Here is a 23,216-nt window from a genome sequence, read left to right as displayed (position 1 = left end):
GTGCGAAGAACATTCAAAAAGAATTTCTGGCAAGAGCAGCTGGGGCAACTTTGGACTTTGCAAAACGACTGGGGTCGAAGCCCTTACCCGCCTTGTTAAAGATGTACAGGGAAATATGTGTCCCTACGGCCATGTATGGATGTGATGTTTGGGGATATAAGGATGTGAGTGGTAGAAAATAAATGTATGCGTAGGCTTCTTGCTGTTCCCCCTAGTACCTCAGCATTTGTGGTGCATGAGGAGCATGGCATGGGGTATATCTCTGATTTCATAGCTGTTGCTTCGGCTGAGAATTTGGTCCTGTCGGTCCATTACTTTGAACCAACTTGTAGCAGACTGCATTTCACTTGAGGGGGCCTTGCAGATCCCCTAGTCAAAGTACATTATGGAGCAAACGAGGTGGTTACACTGCCCTGACGTGCATAGTAGCCCCAGGCTTCTAGGACCAGGGGCCATCAAGAAAATTAAACATCTGTTTTTGGCTAAACAGCAGGGGCTAAGGGAAGACAAGGAATTGGCCATGCTCAAGGTGAGGAAGCCTGAGTTCTCAGTTGCAGCCCTATCTATCATATGTCACTAATGTGCACCATCGCTTTGTGCTAACCAGATTCAGATTGAATCTGTTAGACTGGCTATTAACCTTTCCTAAAGGCTACATAAATCTAGGCGCCTTAAAGCCATGTCCTTTTCCTGTGAATTTTATGACCCCCTGCGTAAAAATGTTATCCTCCCATTGCTAAGACCTGGTCAATTCGTCCAAATAAGGGCTGCATCATTATACTTGGAAATGCTTTACTCTCCTATGGTCTGCTTTGGGGTTGCGAGCTTCTTTACAGGGGCATTACGACTTAGGAAGAGGTTGCTTATGTAGTAGCTAGGCTGTAGTCGTCTAACGCTCCCTGTGAGATATACGTGTTATTTTTCTCCCAGATATGCTTTCACTATGCAGACTGTTTCACAAGCTAATGTCTCATCACTTTTGCGCTTTATATGTTGCACTTAACTCCCAGAGCGGCATTTGGTGTTTGTTTTTAATGATGAGTTTTTTTTATCTGTTTGTAAATTTAGTCTCATTCAAATTTATCTTGGAACTTTCTTAAGGCATGTACTTTTAAATGTTGTTTTATGTTTTTGCTTTTATGGCTTTTAGAGTTTGTTTGACTTGACTTGACTTTTTTTTTTTTTAGTTAAATAATTTTTATTGAAGGTAAGAAAGCACAGGATTACAAATATGGAATTAGCCAATAAAGAGCAAAAAGTATAAGCAAACAAGCATATATGAATAGTGACTATACAATAGGCGAATTATACATAAAAAGGTTACATACTATGTAAGCATTAATATTAATATTGCTAAGAACAAGAAACAAAAGCAAGGATTATTATACTACAATGGAATACAAAGATCCTGAGTAGGTAATTAGAATGAATATACTGTTTAAATAGGAGGTTATTTTTTTATCAAAAAGGAAAGAGAGAAAAGAAAGAAGGATAAAATGAGAAGAGGAAGAAAGGAAAAGGAGAAGAAAGAGAGAGGGCAGAAAGGCAGAGAAGGAGAACTAGATACTAAGAGTAGGCAGAGATTATGCTTTTAATGACAGAAAAGACGTAAAGGGTAGCCATAGTAAGTCAGATTTAATTTGTAGATGAACGGAAGATTGAGGAATAGAGGCGATTCTATGTTCATCACATATATAGTTCCACCAATGTAAAAAGGATAATTTAGAGTTGTCTTTCCAGCAAGTTAGTATAACTTTAAAAGCCACAGCAATAAATAAATCCAATAATGGTGAAACAGGAGTAACTAGATCAAAATCTGGCGACACAGTGCCTAAAAATACATTTCGAATATTAAGTTGTACATTATGAGAAAAAATCAGTGTACATTTTGACCATATATCAACCCAAAAACCATAAACCTTAGGACAATAGAATAATAAATGCAATAAAGAACCTTCAGCATTAGGGCAAGACCAGCAAGATGATGTGACAGAGTGGTTGAATTTATGTAATATAAGGGGAGTAATGACAACTCTATTATAAATAAAAAATAGGGACTGTGTGAGATTAGCAGCTTTGGAAGTCTTGAATAGTTTCTGCCAAAACTTATACCATTGTGATATCGATAGTGTCAGAGAGACGTCCTGTTCCCACTCCAGTTCAACCCTAGACTTGATCCGTGTACAGATAGGGGTAGATAAAGATTTATAGATAAAAGAGGCCTAGTGTAGTGATGAGGGAGATTTGGATTCCTAGTGAATAGTATCAGAAGAGATTTGATATAATGAAGAATCAGGAAGAAAGGAGGTAGGAGTTGGTAAAGAGAGGAATTTCTGTAGACACCCCTGTAGAATTGAAGCTAAAGTATCATATTGCTGAATACAGGAATCAGGCAATTGAAAAGATTCTTGCAACTGAGGGAAAGAAAGAATCACATTATTAACAATCATTTGGTGTACATAAAAAAGACCCTTTTCTTTCCATTGTTTGTAGTAGAATGATTTGTGGCGAAATTTGATGTATTTGTTAAACCAAAGTGATGACGCTAGAAAGGATTGGTAATTGTTCAATTTCTTAAAGAAAAGTGTGTGTAACAAAACTTGAGAATGTTTCAAAATAGGGTATTTGGAAATAAAAGTACAGTTAGTCATGTGAACAACATCTTGTATTGAAAAATCATTTAACAATGAGCATTCAACATTAACCCATGAAGGCTTAGGTAAATCCTGATAATCCTTGGATAAAGCAAAAAATTGACGAATCAAAAATGCATTATGGTATAAATTAAAATCAGAAAATCTTACCCCCCCTCATGTTTAGGTCGAATCAGTTTAGACAAAGCAATACGTGCATGTTTGTTATTCCATAGAAATTTGGTGCATAACGAATTAATCTGAGAAAAATAGTATTTAGGAATTTTAAATGGTAGCATAGACAATATAAACAGAATCTGGGGGACAATCATCATTTTAATTGTATCAAGTCTGCCCCACCAAGAGAGGAACAAAGGAGACCAGAGATTTAATAAATTAGTAATTTTAAGTTTTAAGGCAGAGAAATTATGAGATAATGTATCACGAATGTTGGGGGAGAACCATATGCCAAGATATTTGATTTTTTGAGGACACCATGTGAAATTAGACAATTCAAACATATACCTATAACATGAAGGATTTAAGGGTAAAATCTCAGTTTTAGAGAAGTTTAATTTGTAGCCTGAAACCTTAGCAAATGATGCGATTTCCTGCAAAAAGGGGGGTAAGGAAGATACAGGATTAGACATATAAATAAGAACATCATCAGCATATGCAGACAACTTAATTTGTTGAGTCTTGAGATTAAAACCAGTAATGAGAGGGTTACTTCTAATACGTTCCAGAAATGGTTCTAAACATAACAGGAAAAGTAATGGAGAGAGAGGGCAGCCCTGACGCGTACCTCTTTGAAGGGAGAAATAAGGGTAAAAGAGACCGTTAACAAAAATACATGCTTTAGGATTGGTATATAGCAATTTAACATATGAAATAAACTTCGGGCCAAAGCCAAACCATTGTAATGTACGAGTCAAGAACTCCCAATTAACACGGTCAAAGGCTTTTTCTGCATCCAAGGATAGAGCAGCTAGTGGGGGAAGGATATTTTTTACTAAGAGCAAGAATATTGGAAAACATTCTGTCATTATCAGAGGCCAAACGACCTTTAACAAAACCAACTTGGTCTGGGCTAATGAGTATAGGGATAATTTTCTCTAAACGAGAAGCCAATATATTTGCAAAAATTTTACAGTCATAATTAATTAGAGAAATAGGACGAAAATGTTTACAATAGGAGGGATCTTTATCTGGTTTGGGGATTACAATGATAAGGGCTTCCAAAAAAGAACCACAGGCTTGGGAATTGGAGATAAAAGAATTAAAAAGTTCTAACAATTTGGGCGGAAAAATTGAGGAGAAAGCAGAAAGTAATTCAATTGAAAAGCCATCGGGGCCAGGAGCTTTTGCTTTCTTCAAAGATTTAAGAGCATCAGTTAATTCTTGTAGGGAAATATCTTCTTCAAGGGGTTGGAAATTATCTTGGGAAGTTTTGGGCTTGGGGATATCACGAAAAAAAGAAACAACATCTTCTTCAGAGGGCTTGGTAGTTTCTGTGTATAAGAGATTGTAATATGATTGAAATGTGGCGATAATATCAGAATCAGACGAAAGGAGAGAGTCGTCCGATTCTGAATGAATGGGGCCAATAACTTTACGTTCTGATTTAATTTTTAGATAATTTGCTAGCATTTTCCCGGCTTTGTTTTGGCCTCCGTGATATTTCGACTTAATCTTGAGGAGGATATTACAGGCATCCTTTGTGACTATCTTATTCAAGGTGGATTTAGCTTTGATTAATTTTTGTAGTGATGAGGGAGATTTGGAAGAATAATTATGTTCTAGCGATTTTATACGGGTTAAGGTTTCTTTATATTTAGTATGAAGCAATTTTTTCTTCTTTGAGGAATAGGCAATAGTGAAGGCTCTGAAAGAAGCTTTAAAAGCATCCCAATTGTTGTGTAAGGAGGTATCTAAAGAATTATTGAAAGAAAAGAATTCCTTAATAAAGGAGGTTGCTTCTAGAATAAAAGTACGATCTGATAAAAGGAAATTATTGAAAGGCCATCTACCTTGTTTGCAAGTGGTGAGAGATAAGTCAATATGGGTGGAGACAGGGGCATGGTCAGATATAAAGATAGACCCAATGTCAGAAGACTGGAGACAAGGTAGCAGTGATTTGGAGACAAGAACATAATCAATACGAGATCTAGTATGGTGTACAGGTGAAAAGAATGTAAATTCTGAGGTATCAGGGTTACATGTTTTCCATGTATCAAATAGTGGGCGAGAGGAGATGGCTGTTTGAAATGATTTGTGGGACTTGTCAGGTTTGAACTTGCATTTGGATTGCCTATCAGTGAACGGGTCTAACCAATTATTAAAATCACCACCAACCACAATATTAGAATTGGAAATTGACAATAGTTTCAGTTTTATAGATTGCCAAAATTCAGTGTCTGGTTTAACAAGACCATAAATATTGAAAAAAGTTATTTGTCTTTTATTTATGATAACCTCAGTCAATACCCATCGACCATTCGGATCACACTCAGATGATATAATTTGTGCATTAATAGATTTATGAAATAAAATAGCGACACCACCATGCCGATCAGTAGCAGGAGAGAAAACAATCTGATTGACCCATTGACGTGTAAGTTTAAGTGATTCTTTGTCATTGCAGTGGGTTTCCTGTAAAAAAGCAACCTGGGTGTTAAGTTTAGCTAGATGAGACAATACCTTCTGACGCTTGACGGGGTGACCCAGACCATGAACATTCCACGAAACGACATTAACCATACTTCTGGATGCATGAGAACGTACGGACATAGGACCACAGGACTGCGGGATTGACAAGAAAAAAGAAGGAGAGACATTTTTCAGTAAGTAAAACGAAAGACCAAGTCTTAGGAGAAAAACCTGTACATGGGAACAGGATTAAAAGAGAGGAAGAACGAGAAAAAGGGAAATAGAGATAAAGAAAAGGGAGAGGAGAGGAAAGAGAGGCAAAAGAGAGAAGTAGAGAAAAGTAAACAGATCAAGGAAGAACATCCAGATCTGTAAAAAGAAAGAAGATCTAAGAACGAGGAGCTTAGTGACACCGAAGGACGCGGACCACAGTGAGAGCAGGAGCAGAAAACAATGAAGGGAATATGAGCCTCACAAGAATAAAGAGGACAGAAAATCAATACAAGAAAACAGGCAAATCAATATAACAATAAAAAAGGAACAATCCGGCAATGTGAATGAAATCAAGAGCCAGTATCCATGCCATGTGAGGAGAAATTATGAAGAAAAAGTTTGAGTTTATCCGGATCCTCAAAGAAGCGTGTGCGACCCTCATGAGTGATTTTGCAAAGGCAGGGATGAAGAATTCCATATTGAATATTGAGCTGCCGCATCTGAGGCCGAAGAGCAAGGAATTCTTTGCGTCTGGCATTGGTAGCATTAGATATATCTTGAGATATGAAAATGTTATGTCCAGACCAGATAAGACGGCGTTTGATTCTAACAGCCTTCAAAACTTGCATGAGTTCGGTGAATTCCAAGATCAGCATTATAATTCCACGTGGTTTGTTGGCAGATGGCTGAAGCCGACCTAACCGGTGCGCTCTTTGTATGTTGAGAGGATTTGATGCAGGCTGAAGGTCTAGAAGCTCTGGAAGGAATTTCTTTAGGAATGATACTAGGTCAGCCCCTTCAACATTTTCCGGCAGGCCAAAAAGGCGTAGATTATTTCTACGATTGCGATTTTCAAGATCCTCTGTGTGGAGTTTTAGTTTAAGAACTTCTTGTTCAAGTAAAGGAATCTTTGTAGAGATATCTTGTATGTCGCTGACCCGTTGTTCGAGGTCTAGTACCTTACTTTCCATAACAATCCATCGTTCCTCAATTTGTTTAAGCTTGTCATTGGTAGCGGACATGAAGGGCTGAAGGCCTCGAACCTCATCTAAGATGGAATCCAGGACTGGATTTTGTGATGATAGAATTGGCGAAGGCGGATCATTTTTGTGCCTTTTCGGTTTTGTACCAGAAACCGAGGGCCTGGGCACGTGGGTATCGCTAGCCATCATTGAACTGCAAAAAGTCAGACACGCAGTAATCCAAAAACGACAAAAACTTGACGTCACCTTAATGCAGGGAAGTAGTTACACCACTTAAGCAGGGACACTGCGTCAAATCAAGGTTTGGCAACCTGATATGGAGGTAAGCCCAGACTTTTACGTGGCATATTCTATCCCAAGGCTATTATACCGATGGACACTGTGACAAAGTTCAATGGAACCACACCGTGACTGGACGTGGCACAACGACGGCAGACAGAAAGCACCTCACAAAACCAGCAAAAGTTAAAGAAGCCATGAATGATATAGGCAGCTCACGCTATATAGTACATGAGAGGAAAAGCACGCAGACTGTAGCAAACGATGAATCGATGAAAATCCATTGCAGCAACAGGAGATACTGAAAACCGGATGAAATTGTAAATATTAATGCCCGTGGTGGGCTTGATACTGTATGGAAACTAGTTGGAGGCATAAATGCCTCAATTCAGATGCCATTCGGTGAAGACGCATTCAGGAGAATGAGATGCGAGCGTCGCGGATATGCGCGACAAAATGGCGGCCGCTCGCATCTCTGAGAGGAAAAAACTGCCGCTACTGTGAAAACCGTCAAAATCGATGAAGCGCGAGGAAAAAAGCGGCCAGAAGACTCACCGCGATGCCCACATCACATGGCAGTCCCACTATACAGTAGAAATGCGTGACTGAGGCTCCAAAGTCGCTTCTGAGTCCCGCGACGGAGCGGAGCTCACACAGGATCCGCCATGACACCTCGGCGTTCAAACCACGCCCCCCTTGACTTTACTTTTGAACATGACAAATGTAGACAGACAGGTTAATAGAACGAAGAACAGATTGATAATTAATGGCATGTTAATACGACGGGTACAAATATGCTGAAATGATGATGCAATAACATAGCATCACATAAAAGAGCATAAAAAATAAAGACAGCAAAGCATGCCATGAGTTGCACTGAAAAGAATGTAGGTGGTCCAAGATCCACATGTTAAAAGAATCACAACAGGGAAGTGTGAAGATAATTTATTATTGTAGGTCTATAATAATACAAAAAAGCCGGTAATGTCACACTGTTTGTGGATCTGCAGCTATATGTCAATATGAAAAACTAAAATGTAGATATTTAAAGTAACAGTAATAATATATCCAATTGTTTTGGTCCTGTGAGCATCTCGTATAATGCAATTGATATTTCTTGGTTTCATTTTTGATGCTTCTTTAATATTTGCTTTGCTTACCCTCCTACACTAAGAGACCACATACCTAATTGTTACTTTTTATTGTGAGAGCACAGTTTGAAACATTACTAAACTTTAAAAAGGAAGCTATCGAGTGCCTGTTGTTAGGGTAAGTGGGAGTTTGGAAACCTTCGACATAACCTCACCCTTTCGTCCTTTCATGTTTTACTGGGTCCATTAAAATGCAAACATAGATATGTGTGATAAAAGTGTTAGTAATAGTTGTAAATGGAATTTGTTGCCTAGATTCCTTGATTACTGATAATTCCTGTCTGCCTTTGAACACACAAAAGTGCTGCGAGAAAAAATACATCTAAGAGATCTCATTATTTCCATTTCACCAGAAACACACCCTCCAGAGAGCATGGGTTCTCCCAAACATTTTACACAGGGTTAAAAGGTATGGCCTGAGGTTTGAATGAGAGGACTGCATAGGTAATGAAGGTGGAAGTGAAATGTGTACATAGTGTGGGCTGTAATCACCAAAGGGCAGATTTACAAGCCCCTCGCCCCACCGGTGCGTCACTTTCTGTGATGCACCGGCAGCACATTTTAGAGCCCCATATTTACAAGAACAGGAAAAGCCACCCTGCATGACTTTTCCTGCTCTTGTAAATATGGTCCCTTTGCACGCAGCACTTTGTGTGAAAGGGACGTACCATGGGTGTTGCTGTGGGTATCTCCACGCAACACCCGAGGAACCAGATACATTTCCAGATTTACGAGAAATTGTAAATCTGGAAATGTGTCTGAATGCTACGCCTCCCCAGGGGATGCAAAGGAAGGCACAACAAGGAGAAATGTATTAATTTCTCCTGTTTTTTTTCCTCTAGTGCTGCATTCTGCAGCACACATAGAAAGAGGAAATCACCTCTGGTGATTGTTTTGGTACAGGAAGTTGTCCCTTCCTGCACATAAACAATCAGTAAAACAATGACGTTTTGCAAGTTCTATGTGTGCTAATCACCCATGGTGCAAGGGTGTTTGTGCTGGAGCATGGCAGCAGTTTGTGCACCAGGGCAGGGGGAAGCCCAGAGATGCAACATACTGGTGTAAATATGTTGCATCCCTGTGCTTTGAAAGTGACTCAATGCGGCACAGCCAAATGGCTTGTGGCACGCACTGATTTACTTTCCTTGTAAATCTGCCCCGGTTTTTTTAAAGAGGTTTATTCCATATTTACCCCCTCCTCTATATTAGGTGCCAGGTCGAAAAACAGGCATTCAGTTTATGCAGTGTGATTACTGTGTTGTGCTGTATTCAGGTTGCTACTTTTCTAGCACCTGTTGGAAAAGCTTTCTCTGCTTGCTATCGCCAAGTTTGGTAACTTGAAGTAACTTGATTATTGGATTGGAATTAAATAGTGCCTTATCCCTTACATTTTCTTTCTGCTTTCACTTTCTTATCTGCCAAAAATGAGAGTGCTTAGAAACAAGCTCAGTCAAGGCAGTGAGTGCTATACAAATACCTTGACAGTACCACAGTATGATGGATAATTCACTGAGGCGGGCAGGCACAAAAGAACTAAACTCCACATCTAGAAGATGACCTGCAGGAAAGTTTTGGCAAAAGCACTAGGAGACTTCACATCTGATATTGGCTTTACCGTGTTGCTGGTAGTTAACTAACCTTGTCCGGGTCCCCAACACAGTGAAGAAGTCGCTGAGCCTGGTTACGAGAACCAGTTGCACCCTAGCTTTTTTATAATAGTCTAGATGCCACCTGTGGAACTAGAAGACATGGCTTACAATCCAAACTAGTCTCCTCATGTTAACAAATTGTTTGCAGTTGTGCTATCACCTTTTTAACATATTCCTCTGCTCTTGTTTTCTGCAAAGTTAGGAAGTACTTAGAATGAAGTTAATTCTAGTAGTAAGCTTGTGATAAGAAAATGGGTCTGGAACATAATACGCAGTGGATTTTACCTCACGGAAGAGATAGCACCCAGTTTCATAGTCCAATCAACAAAATGTGGTGTAGTTCAAAAGTTATAGAGTTTCAAAGAATAAGTCTTGCCATTTCTACTTCAACTCATTTTGTTTGATCTTGAGCAAAGTCATCTTCTTGTATCCCCTTGTCCCGTTATCTGTCAATACGTGAGAACTTTGAATGGCATAAATATATAGAAAATGACCACCAAATACATAAATAATGGAACAATGGGCCTGATTATGATCGCGGTAAACCCGCCACCGACAGGCTGCCGGTGGCGGGTTCACTGCGATCTTGAATGCCGTTACCTACCCGCCATATTTTGATGGTGGTCGGGTTTGTGGCGGTCAGGAACTCCGACCGACACAAATCCAATGGGCTGCTTGAGCCCGCCGGTGGAGGCCCTCAGCACACAATGCATGCCGGCAGAGCCTAGCAGGCACCGCCGTAGTGATTATGATGCTGGATCCCTACCAGCCTTTCCATGGCGGGTCACCCACCATGGAAAGGCTGGCAGGGATGGAATTTGGGGGCCAGTTGCGAGGCCCCTTTCACAAGGGGCAGTTTGTTTTTGTATCTGGGGGGCATCTATGGTGCCTCCCTACATTTCCAGCACCATGTGGCAGGCACCGCACAGTGCCTGCCACATAGTGCAGGAAAATTTAAAAGGTGCAATTTTAGCATTTTGGCGGGTGCTGTCTAGCAGCACCCGCCGCAATGTTACATATAGCAGATGCGAAAGCTGTGGTGGCGGTCGCATCATAATTGCATATATGGGACAGCTGCCTTATAGGCTGGCGGACCCCACCCTCGGAACGTGGAGGACAGACAGAAGTCCGTCCGCAATCGTAATCAGACCTAGTGGGCCTGATTACGATGACGTAATCAGCCCATAGGGGCTGATTAGGATGGCGGTTGGACGTTCAGAAATGGGACCTGCCACCCTGATCAGGATGCAACCGCCGCCACAGCAGTCGCAATGGTTATCTTTTGTATTGCGGTATTGCGGTGGGTGCTGCAGGCTGCAGCAGGCGCCACAATACTAAACATGGACATCCTACATATCCCTGCACTACGTGGCAGGCACCATGTGGTGCCTGCCACATTGTGCAGGGATATGTCCCCAAAACACCAAACTGAGGGCCAGGGGAAAAGGAGGCCCGCTAAGGGCCCCCAATGTCCCCTTCTGCTAGCCTGTTCATGGCGGGTAAAGCGCCATGAAATGGCCGGCAGGGAGGGACATCTAAATCCCTACGACGGTGCCTGCCAGGCCCCACCACCATTGTATGAATTGCGGCTACCTCTGACACACCAGTGGGCTCAAGGAGCCCGTCGAATGCGTGGTGGTCGGTCTTTCCGACCGCCAACCATCTGCCTCCCATTGTAATATGGTGGGCGGTAAACATGGTTACGATGGCTGTGGGACCGCCACTGACCGGCTGTCAGTGGGGTCCCACTGTCATCATAATCAGGCCCGTCGTGGGTGCTAGAGGTGAATGAGGACCTATGGGACTTAGGTAGAGCTGTAGTGAGACCAGATACCCCAGAATAGTGATAAGGTCAAAGGAGGAAGAGAAGAAGATAGAGATGATTGTGGATAGAGAAGATACAGAAAGCGGAAAAGAATTAGGGGCCGTAGAGCGGGGAAGTGAGTGGGGAAAGTGTAGGGGAGAGGAGGGAGGGCAGAGGGAAAAGGGGATAGGTGGGGGTTCGGGGTAGGAGGAGGATGACATCTATGATGGTGTGATGTTAGAGATGTATGAATCTAGTTTCTCCGATTTTCTGATTTTTCTCCGATGCAGTTTTTAGGTAGGTCTTTAGGAAGTTAACTGCTTCCCTGGTAAATTGGATACATTCTCATCATGCGTGGGTTGAGGTCTTTCTATTCAGACAGAATAGCTTTAAGGCAGATTGAGACAAAATTGTCCAATAAAAGACGACCTTTGAAGTCTAGACAATGATACGATTCGTGGTGAGAATGCCCAATACTGTAGATGTGAGGTCGGGGGTCCAGGTTATCTGAAGGATCTGTGAGATGGTAAGTCCAAGTTCCAATCAGAATTTATTAGCCTAGGTGCATTCAATTAGCATTTGTCTAAATCTAGGAGTCGCAGTTTGTATCATTTGTAGGGGATCCAGTGGGGTGTTTTTGTGGGAGTCAGTATGGAGTAGAGCAGTGATACTCAAAGTACGGCCCAAGGGCCGCATGCAGCCCTCCTCACCTTTACATGCGGCCCCCTGGGCAGCAGCAGCACTGGGCTGCTGTTTACTCGACTCGTACTAACATGGAAAAAAATATTAAATATACAGCAAACACTTATTTAAAGGTTAATTGCAGTTAGGGAAAGGAAGTAACTAGGCCCTTAACTTTAGGAACACCTTCATTTTTAAAGACAGCTACTAGATATACATTCTTTGCTTCACCTACTTCCACTTTAGACCCCCAGCTGGCATGAGTGCGGCCCACGGTCACACCATAGACCAAACTTTGCAGCCCCGGGAAAATGTTTGGGAGTACCATGGAGTAGAGTTTAGAAGGTATGTGGCCTCCTGTAGCTTTGCTCACCCGTACGGAGGGAAGGTCAGGTATTTTCAGGGGTTTATGTCTGGTGATAATAGCTTTACTCCTCAGAAAGTGGTTGCAGTCTGTTTTGTCAAGTTCACATTTTTATTTGAAGTATGAAAAGGGTGTGAGATCTGTGGGAGGGTAATAAAACAGAATATTGAGGAAAAGAAAATCGAACTACAATAATATCGAGTGACAAATATGATGGAATGGAAATATCAATTGCAAGAATATTGTTGCCAAGAATAGCAATTTGAAGGTAGGTTATCTTGATTTTAAAAATATAGAAGTCATTAATATTGTTTGTAAATATATGCTTGCTTGCTTGCCTGGCGGGTGGAGCTGGACAACTACAATTGTTGCGGATCAGGGCCAAGCACCGCAGACATGATTATGCTGGCGGTAGCCAGCCTTTCCTCTGCGGTGGAACCACCATGGAAAGGCATGCGGAGACATGTTCCGGGGGCCAATTGCAGGCCCCCAATGTGTTGGGGGGAGTGTGGGTGCACTGGGGGGGCCCCCATGGTACCCCCCTACATGTCCCTGTACCAGGTGGCAGGCACTGTGCAGTGCCTGACACGCTGTGCAGTGACATGCATGACATGCTTCTTTTCACACCGCGGCGGTGCTGCTGGCAGCAGTAACCGCCGCAATGTTAATCGCCAGAATCCGACCGCTGCGGTCGGATTTCGATTGCGGAGCATCCTAATTGGACCGGCGGTTATGCCGCAGTCCTTGCGGGCGGTGTTTTCCCGCTACCATGGCGGTCGGGGAGATTTTCCGACCACTATTCTAATAGACCCCTTAGGTGTTTAAAATACTGTTTTTTTAAATATTTTTATGATTTTTAGTATAGATTGTAAATGTATATGACATTTTTTTTGTTTAATTATTGCTTATGTTTCATTCTATATTGGTAGAATTATTAGTAGTTATGAAATTTTATTTAATTACATTTTGTGATTTTTTAGTTTTTATAGTGGGTTGTGGGTTTATAGGGGCATAGGGTGGAAAGTAATTTTATTATAATAAATGAATGAAGTTTTTTTATTAATATTATTAATTTAAATTGATATTTAATTTTGGTAAATGTGTTATTATTTTATGTATGGAAATGTTTTTTGCAAGTTGTGGCATTTATAGGGGTAAAGGGCGGGAAGTAATTTATTTTTAATTCATTAATAATTAGTTGTTAATTAATAATTCATTGATAATTAATCATGTTAACTTTGTAATTATTTTATTAGTGTGGGTTGTGGAGTTATAGGGGTAAAGTGAGGGAAGTAATTTTTGATTGAATTTAGATTTTGATTTCCATAAATAATATTTGTTTAATTGAATAATTATGGTAATTGTGGAAGTACATTTTTGTAAATTTAGATGTGGGTTGTGGGCTTTGTAGGGGCATAAGGTGGGAAGTAAACATTTTTAACATTTTTAATACTAAATATATTTCTATTTTGTATTAAACATATTTTAAAATGCATTTACTGTTTTTATTTAAATTTTGTTTAAGATATTTTACTTGTTTTTAATATTGTACTGACTGGAGTGGGAGTAGTAAATTTTAGCCCTCTGCAATCCAACACTTTCCGTACTGTTGCACTGCCTGGAGTGGGAATAGTAAATGTTACCCCTCCGCAATCCAACACTTTCCCTACTGTTGCATTGACTGGAGTGGTAATATCAATTTTTTTCCCTCTGCAATCCAACACCTTCCCTACTGTTGCACTGACTGGAGTGGGAATAGGAAATGTTATTCCGCCGTAATCCAACACTTTCCCTACAGTTGCACTGACTGGAGTGTGAATATTAAAGTTTTCCCCTCCGCAATCCAACACTTTCCTACAGTTGCAGTGACGGGAGTGGGAATATCAATTTTTTCCCCTCCACAATCCACACACTTTCACTACTGTTGCACTGCTGGAGTGGGAATATTCATTAAGTTTTTTTGTTAATTATATTTATTGTTGTGTTAATTGTACTGTGAATAGTAAATTGTAGTATTTTCCAATGTCATATTTTAATTAATTTTATATTTTTTGTAGTTAGAGTAGTAAATCTTCTTTTTGTGTGAAGTAAAGAATTTTTTTATTGTTGTGTTAGGTGGGAGTGCTTATTTTTATATTTATTTAGTATACAAATATGTTTTATTTAATCTAGTGGGAAAATTATGTGTATTTATTTCAATATAGTTAATCATTTTTTTATGTTGTAATTTAGATAATTATGTGTTTGATTTATTATAATAATAATAATAATAATATTTAAAAACTGCAAATGTTATTCGTTTGTAAAATAATTATAATTACATCTAAAAAAATGTGTTTACTATTTAGTTTAATTAAAATTGCTATTTTAGAAAATATTTTATGTTTTTTGTATATTTAAAGGTGTATACCTATATTTTTGATAATATATTATTTACCTTTTTTAATTGTATTATGATCCAAAATATTCATTTATTTATATGTGAATGTTCTTATATAGATACATATGCACATATATACGTGTTTTTACATTTTCAAAAGTAAGAATATTTGTTAAAATATACATTTGAATATATTTCATTTTTTATAAATTGATGTTAGTATTTAGAATATGTTTATTTTACTATTTTAATTTATATATATTTGTATATATTTAAAAATCAATATTTAATACAACTATATTATTGTAAACAATATTTTTTTCTCAATATATTTGTACATACCTTTTTAAGCATAGGCAATCAATATTTTTGTATTCTATATTTTTTCCTCAATATTTTTTTATTCGATATTTTTTTCCTCAATATTCTGTCAGTGAACCCTTATTTTCTTGGTAGTAATAAGGGAGATAGGACAGATCGAAATTGGAGGAGTGATATTAGGTAGTGGGAACCAGAACAGCCCCTGTCTCCATTTGGACTCTTCGGTAGTCACGGAGGTTTAGGACTCTGAGTTTCCTTGGGAGGCATAGTTTTTTAAAAGCTATTCTTGGTCTCCTGGACTGCCACAGAAAGTTGTTGAGTTATGATCGATCTTAGTCAAGAAGGTGTCCGACAGGTAGATCAGTGACATGCTAATTATAACGTTGATGAAGGGAGAGATCATCATTTTAATGGTTTCAATATCCCCCCACCAAGTGATTAATCTAGTTGACCATTTATCTAGTTAGTCTTTAATTTTGGTTATGGTTACTTTTTCGTTAAGATCAACGGATTCTGTAAGGTTTTGACAGAACCAAATACCTAGGTAATTTATTATGTCTGGGGCCCATTTGATGCCATTTCTCCTGATAACTGAGATGTTTCAGTTGATATTCAGGGGGAAAACCTCAGTTTTTTCTTTATTAAGAGTGTTTCCAGAGAATACGGGATAATCCCCGATAGCTGACATGATATTGGGTATGGCAGAGTCATCCTGAGATGTGAAGAGGAGGATGCCATCTGTATATGATGCCACTTTTTGTGGTCCTGCAGAGATTGGGATACCAGGAATTCAGGGGTTCTCTCTAATTTTTATAAGGAGTGGTTCCATGACAAGTAGAAAAAGAAGAGGGTAAAGGATGCATCCCTGTCTAGTGACATGTTGTAGGTTGAAGCTGTTTGACAGGCTTCTGTTGATGTTAATTTGGGCTTTAGGTTCCTTGTATAGTGCGTGAATCATCCTAGATAGATTGGGACCAAGACTGAAAGCAGGAAAGGTAGCATGAAAAAAAGACCATATTACCTTGTCAAAACCCTTTTCAGAGTCTATTGCCATCATGCAGGCCGGTTGGTTAAGATGTTGGGATTTCTCTTTGACATGACTGAATAACATAACGTGCATTTGTAAAGAGCACGTTCACCTCGACAGGTATCTTGGCTCTGAATAAGAGATGTTTATTGTCAGAATAATCTGACATTGTCTGCGCGAACCTAGCCTTAAAAAATCCAGATTGTGATGGATGTATTATTGATTGAAGGATACACACTCCGATCTAAGAGCTAGGATTTTTGCGTATATTTTGCAGTCAATGTTTATTAGAGAGATTGGGCAAAATTTCTTAGGGATAGAGGGCCCTTTAGCCTTCTTTGGAAATGACTGTAATTGTGGTTCCTACAGCAGTCCCTGTAACCATCCCTGTGATTGAGAAGTAGGAGAGGAGCTCTTCCAGGGAAGTGATAAGACAGGATCCCCAGGTATGGTAGAAGGAAGCAGAGAAGCCATCAGGCCCTGGTGCCTTCCCTGTTTTAAGTAGTTTGATTACGCTAGTAATCTCACTATGGGTTTCTCTTGTATGTTTTTAGTTTTGATGTCTATTTTTGTGATGGGGATCGCATTAATGATTGTAGGAAGGTTTCGTTGGGGGTGTGGTTGCCTTCGGAGTAAAAGTTGTGGTAAAAGCGTTCAAACGCGGCAAAGACATCCTCTTCCTTACTGGAAGGTGTGCCGTCTTCATTTGTAATGGAGGCTATCCTAGAACAGCAGTAGTTTTGTTTAAGATAAGAGGCTAGTATTTTTAACGGTGTTATTACATCCACATAGGGAGGTATCTTTGTGTTTTCCAAACAATGATGTGCTCTTTGGTCCTTAAAATCTTGTTATATTCGTACCTCATCTAAGGCAGTTGAATTAAATTAAAACTGCCTGAGTTTAGTTTAAGAACTCTCTGTATCGATCTTATTTGTTGTTCTAGTTCAGCTAGCTAGGTGGTTTTCCAAGACATTAGTTTAATCATTTGACCACAGATAGTCGATTTCAGGGCATCCCATACAACTTGAGCGTTGGGGCCTGAGTTTCGATTACCTTTAATGCATTGAATGATATATTTTTAATCTTCTCCCCAAAGGTAGGGTCTTCTCTGAGGAGGTTATTCATTCTCCAATTTGTTTGTTTACTTCTGGGTTGGGAGATGTTGTTGCGTGGTCCGAAACTAGGATTGGTTCGATGTTGGGTTTTGAGGTGCTGAGGATGTGATTTTGTCTGCTAAGATGTAGTCTATACGAGAGAAAGAAATTTTGGGGTGGGAAAAAAAACAGAAAAGTCTTTGCCTGTAGGGCTAAATAGTCTTCATACTACTTTCAGGTGAGGGCACTACATAGATTTAGCATTTGTTTGTGAGATTTGCTCAGTCTAAAGGGGCAGGTGAAGTTCCTGTCTAGGATTCTGTCCCATGGTAGATTGAAGTCACCACCCATAAGAATTCTACTTTTTAGGAGGATGTGTAATAATTTTTTGCGTAACTCTAACTGGAAGGATGAGAGGTCGTTGTTGGGAGCATAAATGCTTACATGAAGCTTTCACGAGAGGGAGGCTTCTTTTTTAGCGAACTTTGTTTCTTGTAAGAGTATTAGGTCATCCTTGAGTTTTTGGAGGTAGTCCAGAATTTTCTGACATTTTTTGGGGTGGTTCAATCCCTTCACATAGAGGGATAATATCTTTATATTATGCATATTTGAGATATATGAAGTTCACAGAAGATGTCTGTTGCAGTACTGAGTACGTTTGAGTTGACGGTGTCGATGCCATACAGTGTAATATAGAGGGGATGGGGAAAAGAGGGTTTAGGGCTAGGATTGCAGTTGGAGGAAAGGGTAGTGGTGAGGAGGTCGGGGGAGGGTATGTAGATGGACGGGGTTTGCGGTGAGGAAGGAAGAGAGTGAAGAAGCAAGGAGAGCAGAGAGGAGAAAAAAGATAGAACAAAAAAGAGGAGAGTGGGAGCAAGAAACTATGTGCCTGAGAGGGGTACTCATGAAGAAAGCTAACTACGATAAGAGGACAGGTGGTGAAGGCCTTGAGGGGTCGAGCCTAGAATCACAAGGCTAGAGACCACACCCTTATGTGGCATTAGGATGTTTATTATTGGAGCTGGGCTTATCCTATAGAAGGATTGTGAAGGGGTATATAAGTAGAAGTACAAAGCGTAGTATAATGTTTGCATATATCCTCCAGCAGTTATGTCACTAGGTGCACAGGTGGGGTGGGATTATAGAAAGGGTTTTGGCATGTCTAAATGGTGATTTTCCGTGGTAGTCAAGACTTATATCAGTGTTATTAAGGGATACAGCATTAAGGGGGAATGAGTGTATGGGATAGAGTGAAGACAGACATCTCTTAAATAGATAGTAGACATAGCTATCAAACAATAGATTAACATGTCAAGTCTGATTAACAAGTCAAGCTTTAAAGACAATGCAGAAATTATTGTAAACTTATACAGCCTAAAACAACCTTCTTATAACCTTATAACTGGATGTGGAGCATGAAACAAGAGGCCCATGGAGCATGAAACAAGAGGCCCACTACAGCATAGAATAGATGTAAAGTGTTAAGCTTATAATCTTACAAATTTGGGCAGTCATAGTGATCACGGTGCATTTGGCATAACAAGTACCTATTGTGTTAAAGATAGATGTGAAGTACACATTATGTTCATATTGATTAAATAGATCAATAATAGAAGGAGATGATAAAGTCTCCTATGGTAGTACCCCAAATAAATGTATAAAAAACTCACAAACAGGCAAAAAGTGAATCTTGTATTTGAAGGTGTGCGTCAACACCATTTGAGGTGAGCGTAGCGACTGTTTGAAATTTAAGAAACCTTATTGGCTGAGCTATTGGTCAAAGTTGTTTATTTATTTATTTGTACATTTGTAGAGCGCATGTTTACACCAACCGGTGCGTCCCCGCGCTGAGACATAACTGATGAGTCTGCTACTGCCCCTAATGTGATCCGTGAGACTGTATTATATTCCATTTTTTGTGAACAGCAATGTTTTCAACTGTCTGCGAAAGATGGTTTCGCTTGGTTCCATTCTAATGGTGATTGGCGTGGTATTCCAGATTTTGGCTGCTAGGTACCTGAAAGGAGCGTGCCCCTATACGTGCTCTGAATATTCTAGGAACCAACACCAGTGCCATCCCCCTGGATCTTAGATTGCGTCCTGGGATGTATTTGGTCAGTAGTGGATAAAGGTATCTCGGACCTTTATTGGAGAGGATGCGGTGACAATAGCACATCGCCTTAAACATGACTCTCTGCTCCACTGGCAGCCAGTGTAGGGTCGTCTGGTATTTCTTTGTGTTTACTCTTCTTGGAAGGCTGAGAACCAAACGTGCCGCTGCTTTTGTACCCTCTGCAATTTGGATAGGGCCTTTTTGGAAGCGCCAAAGTGTAGTACGTTTCCATAGTCCAGTTGGGAGGTGATTACTGCATGTACTATTGTTTTCCTGGCTTTCGATGGTAGCAGATCTATAGATCTATGACTTTCCTCAGGATTTTCATGGCCCCATAGCACTTACCAGCTACCCTCTGAATCTGGTTATCAAATGAAAGTTTGGAATCAAACCAGATTCCGAGATTTTTCACCTCTGTTTTAGGGGAAGGGACTTGTCCCAACGATTCTGGCCACCATGCGGATTACCATATGGTTGGTGTCTTGCCTACCACCATAACCTCCGTCTTGTTCCCATTTAGCTTGAGGCAGTGGTTTGACATCCAGTCAGCCACTTCCTCTAGACATCTAGAGAAACGGATTGCTGCCTGGTCTTTGTCTTGGGACAACATTACAATTAGCTGCGTGTCATCCGCATATGACACTATTGACACCTCACGTTTCTCTACACAATCGGCTAGTGGTCCCACATACAGGTTGAAGAGGGTGGGACTCAAAATTGATCCCTGAGGGACCCCCTGTGGCAGAGGGAAACTATCAGACATCAATAATGTCTGTTGTGCAACTTGGAAGCTCCGTTCGGATAAAAACGATGTCAGCCACTTCAGAGCGTTCTTCCTAACGCCGCAGGCTTCCAGTCTTTGGAGGAGTAATTGGTGCGAGACGGTGTCAAACGCCGCGCTAAGATCCAGTAGGATCAGCGTGGCCGTCTGCCCTTCGTCTGCATATTTTCTTAGTGTCTCTGTGGCTCTCAGTAGTGCCGATTCAGTGGAGTGCACCATTCTAAAGCCTGATTGAGATGTATGTAATAGGTCGTTAGTATTGATGTGGTCGAACAGCTGTTTGTTTGCGATTTTTTCTGCGAACTTAGCCACAATTGGCAGTAGTGAGATTGGGCGGAGGGTTTCTAACACTGTCTACTCCAGGGAAGATTTTTTCCTAAGTGGTCTGACGATGGCCTGTTTCCATTTGGTTGGGACTACTCCCCTCTGGAAGGAGCACAGAATGAGTTCTGCAATGTACGGCATAATCGTGTCTGCCCCTTCCATTAATCTGTCAGGTCGTGCAGGATCTAAAGATGAACCAGATTTTATTCCTTTCGCTGTTGCTTTGAGTTCCTCGATATCCTGTATTCTAAAATCATCCAACGTTGTTCCTGCAAAGTTCCCAAGTCTTAAACCAGATAGATTGGTGCCCTGCCATACTTCTATTGGGAAGGTCTCATATATTTGTGTTACTTTGTTTGCAAAAAAAACTGCTACCTTATTGCAGCTCTCTATAGAGGCTGTTATATCCTTATTCTCTTCTTGATTTTTGAGAGATTTCAGAATTATGAGCATTTCTTTGTTAGAGTTGCTGGCTTTTTCTATTTTATCCATGTAGAATTTACGTCTGATTTTCTTAATTAGCTCCTTTTTGTAATCATCTTTGGCCCTAATACAATAAGAGATTCGTTCTGATTTTTTACACCTTTTTTTGGCCTTCCTTAGGTCATCATTGAACCAGGGTGCTGTTATTTTGAGTCTCTTAGGGATTCTGGTGCTCCAGGGTGCTACCTTATCTAGTGCCTCAGTAATCCATGTTTCGAACTGATTATTGGCTATATTAAGATCTTTATCCAGCATTAGATTCTTCTCTCTAAGAGCACGAGTGAAGGATATGGGATTGAATTTGTGCCACTTTCTAGTAGTGATTTCCTTCTGTTGGATGTTTAATTATGAGCAGACTGTTAGTAACAAATCACCTACTGGATAGTTTTAATAGGTAGATTAGTTGAGCTCAAATCGTTAGCTTCCGGGATCATATAGTAACTGTAACAATGATGTATGGTTATGGTTTGAGCAATAAAGAATGCTTATTAGTCAGTTAGATAGGAGTTTCAGTGAGTTTAACTGACTAGGAATGAAAAGTTATTAGCATAAAATTTAGAAACATATTAGCATGTCACAATTGACTGAGGGTCAGCTGCTTCCTACATAAGAGTAACTGGGCCAAAAGATAGTTAGCTTAAGAGTTAATTTTCAGTAACTGAATTTCCACGATGAAAGAGTCCAAGTCTGTGAGTTCATCAAAGATAGATATTTTCCCGTCATACATGGTTTTCAGGTAAACTGGGCCAATGAAAGAGAATTGTATTGACAGATCTTTAGGTATTTTCCTTTGGGCAAGAAATACTTTCCTCCTCTTGACTATGTCCTTGAAGTAGTCTTGAGAGATTTCGATAGAGGAACCATGCCAGTGGATCCTTTGCACTTTTTTCATCTGAGAGAGAATTAATTCCATGCGTAAATAGTGGAGAGGGACAAAAATCAGGGCTTTGGGTGAGAGATGTTTTTTGGTTTAAAGGTGTGGTTGCTGTGGGTCTGAATTATTTCAAAGTCCTTTGAGAAACTTAAGCTTAAACTTAACTTGTGGTATCCATTTTTCTACGAAAGCGACACAAAATGAGGCATGTTCTTCAGAGCCCCCTGGGAGGCCAACGATTTGAAGATTACCCCTCCAATGTCTATCTTCCAAGTCTGTAAGGTTTCTCTCAAATCGGGCCAGCCTTGATGTGGTGATTCACATGGTTTTTGTTGATATCTGTTTATGGTCTTCTAAGAGACCTATATGAGTCTCTGCTTCCGTCATTCCTCCCGCTACAAGTTGGATATCCTGTTTAATGTTTGTAAGATCAAGGGGCGTAACGAAAGTTTAAGGGGCCCTCCTGCAATGTACACAGAGGGCCCCCGCTCCGGATTTAATCCGGAGCATTCAGACCTAAGTACTGTGCTGAGGGGGCCCCCTGCAGGTCAGGGCCCCCCCCGCACCGCGGGGGATGTGGGGTCCTGTGTTACGCCCCTGGTAAGATTACTTTGCTTGGAGTCTGTGACAGCTTCAGTGCATTGTGCAAGAACATGTATCGAGGTTCTGCTTAATGAGCTCCAGAGTAGGGCTAACATCTGGTTTAGATTTGTTTGGTGAGTAAGGGTCAGGGGGATCTTGTTTGGATCTTTTTTGTGCTGGTTTTGCATCTTTCAGGCCACCCGAGTGCCCCTGGAGTTGTGAGCTCTAGGGTCAGACATGTCAGCAGGATAAGTGGGCATACTTGCAGCTCAGAGTGGGACGAGCTGGTGAGGGAGTATGATTTAGTTGTTGAGTAGAAAAATCTTCCCCATTTGAAATTGTAGATGACAGTAAAGACGTCGGTATTTTGGTGTCATGCAACGAGGTAAGAGTAACACTTACTGCAGGGTCGCTTTTTAATGCAGGGTCACTTTGGTGGCCTCACAATATAGGTGTTGTAAGTGGATATGGCCAGCAAGTAAACTTTGGGTGGGGGAGAGAAAGTCACAAGATGTGCCTGATGACCATCTTGAGATCAGGCAAGTATATTTGGCAGGAGGTTGATGAAACAGGTATTGTCGCCTATGTAGCACATAAAAAGGGAATACAAAAGACTCCTCTGTCCCCAGAAGGCCATTGTCTCCAGGGCTTGCTGCGGGGGGTATCAAAAGAGCTTGGAAGACTCACATGAGTAGATGTGTCCCTATGTCAGCCATATTAGGGACAGGCAGGGTCTCCTTTTACTTTCAGGGCACCATAAGACCAGAAGAGAACTTCATACATGCTTCGTACCGATAGCAAAAAATGGCAAGCCAAGCGGTGCATTAGGGG

At 40.5% G+C, this 23,216-nt stretch overlaps 1 protein-coding gene across 2 annotated transcripts in view; it reads left to right on the top strand.

The window, feature by feature from the left end:
* The window catches only part of GCM1 (GCM transcription factor 1), a 289,129-nt gene that overhangs the window by 43,655 nt on the left and 222,258 nt on the right, over positions 1-23,216 (top strand). The gene's annotated exons all lie outside the window — the stretch shown is intronic.

This window comes from Triturus cristatus, chromosome 6, assembly GCF_964204655.1.
Source record: "Triturus cristatus chromosome 6, aTriCri1.1, whole genome shotgun sequence".
In the NCBI taxonomy this organism is placed as follows: domain Eukaryota; kingdom Metazoa; phylum Chordata; class Amphibia; order Caudata; family Salamandridae; genus Triturus; species Triturus cristatus.
This window is presented reverse-complemented; position numbering and strand designations above follow the sequence as displayed.